The sequence below is a fragment of the Eurosta solidaginis genome, chromosome X (assembly GCF_040869045.1).
Source record: "Eurosta solidaginis isolate ZX-2024a chromosome X, ASM4086904v1, whole genome shotgun sequence".
NCBI lineage: Eukaryota > Metazoa > Arthropoda > Insecta > Diptera > Tephritidae > Eurosta > Eurosta solidaginis.
This window is the reverse complement of record NC_090324.1, coordinates 131378988-131381205: the sequence shown is the minus strand read 5'-3', so window position 1 is coordinate 131381205 and position 2218 is coordinate 131378988. Positions and strand designations below refer to the sequence as shown.

General features: G+C 36.6%; 1 pseudogene; it reads left to right on the top strand.

The window, feature by feature from the left end:
* The first annotated feature begins 1048 nt into the window (after positions 1–1048).
* LOC137235160 (UDP-glycosyltransferase UGT5-like) lies at positions 1049–1629 on the top strand (annotated as a pseudogene).
* Positions 1630–2218: the final 589 nt, after the last annotated feature.

The following is a 2218-nucleotide window of genomic DNA, read 5'->3' as shown; positions in this document are numbered from 1 at the left end:
AGAAAACAAAATAGCATTATGTGAAAAAAAAAAATAACAAGAGTCAGCATAACAAAACAAATGTAAACTAATGTAAACAATTAAAACCGGCATAATCACACTCATTACTGTAATATCAAGTTACCATTAAGTAATAAACTACAGTAGAATACAAAAACAATTAAAAACTTAAGTGAGTCATTAAGTCTCTTGAATAGTCATATACAATTGTCTTCAATTATATATGACCCTTCTTAAGGCGGATGGTATAGCATTACTAAATGCACCTCTCGGCCAACGCCTTTTTTTGCGTATATAAATATCGACCGCACACATTCAAATTACATCGACCCACATAAATTATGTTGAACCAGCGGGAGTTCAACATAATATACAAATGCCAACAGCAAGGCCCATATCTGTTTACATTCGTCAACTCAATATGACTGTCACATTGACCAACCCGCTAATCAGCATGACTGAACGTCGTTAACAGTTTGTCAATGTGCCTGCCAAAATATTTATATGTACATAATAACAAATATCTATAATTAGGTAAAAGTAATAATATGCTGACTCGGCATGCATGTATTAGGAATGTAGATACTTTTAGTTTGTTAGTATTAGTGTAACTACGTATATGTAGAATAAGAAATTTTATATAAAAGAAAATGCATTTCTTCAACAAATTCAATTCTGTTAAAACACTAAACATCGGCGTTTAATTTATCCTTATTTATACATCTTTCAATGGGTATTAAGTTTTCCTCAGCTAAACTTTCAACGAGATCTATTTTATTAAACGATTCGAGAGGCTTTTATGAGCACACCGAACGGCACAAATTTTTTTTTTTTGTAATGGAGACAACCGAACGATATCCCGAATTATTTGCTAATTCACATTTAATCATTATTTTCTTACGCACCAAGGGGAACAAGGTATAAAACAAATTTTGTACACTGTCGCGACTGAAAATATGCATACCTACATAACTGGAATCCAGATTTGGTTGGAACATCATTTCCCACTTTATATGTGCCCCATGCGTTGCTGCATTTTTCTGATCACATGACGCTAACAGAACGTTTGGCCAATTTTGCTTTCAATAGGTACGAACGTCTTCTATTTGGTACATACTATTTACCCGAACAGGCGGAGATATATAAGGAACTATTTCCGAACAATAAGCGTGATATGTATGAAGGGCGTCGTAATGCAGCGCTGGTTCTACTGAATCACCATGTCTCCCTCAGTTATTCACGCCCATTAGTACATAATCAGATCGAAGTTGGTGGTATGCATATAAATCGTGAACGTTCACCATTGTCAGCGGATTAAGAGCGTTTCATCGGTGCGTCAAAATATGGTGTAATCTCTTTGTCAATGGGTTCAAATTTACGTAGTGAATATTTACCTATAGAAAACCGTAAAGCAATACTCTATACATTTCGTGGTTTAAAATAGCGTGTACTGTGGACATTTGAGAATCCCAATCTCGAGGATAAAGCAGATAATATATATATTAGTGCTTAGCGATATATTAACGCACCCTAATGTCTTATTCTATATATCATGTTAAACCTATTATTGGTGTGTCGATATTTGGTGATCAATTCTTGAATATGAATCGGCCAAGCATGGATGAGTGATTTGTTGGTATGCGCAGGGGCTCCATGCGGTTCGTAAGGCAGCTTTCATTAGGCCAAACAACTCATTAACTTTTTTTCTTTAGTTATGGGTGCGCTAGTATATGAACACACAAATGTTTTGTAATGATTTTGATGTTTTGTTTTTTGTCGTTATGTAATGCAGTCATACATCGCTCAGCCAATATAGCGCCGGAAAGATTGTGCGCAACAGCTGTCTTACTGTTTGCCTTCCTCGTTTGATGTTCAAAGAAACTACTATCGCATTTGATTCCCCGGAAATGGTTTACCACTGAACATGCTTCACAAGTAGTGCCCTGTTGGAGTCAGCCTTAGCTGCTATACAAAATGAGCACGAGAAGGCGTATACTTTGAGCACGTTGCTGGCAGGTGCAGCCAAGTTGGTGAGTAAACCTTTTACATTACTAGGCAGAATATATTTTGTGCAGTTTGTTGCAAGAGTCGAATTGTCCCGGCTTTGTTTGGCGAGACTGTGTTGTAGAATAGCCGTTGTTAGGAATGTTGACTGAGAAACCGCCAGGGTCACTTTTCATCGAGGTTTTTTATGTAGAGTTAGGGCTGTTAAGTGGTA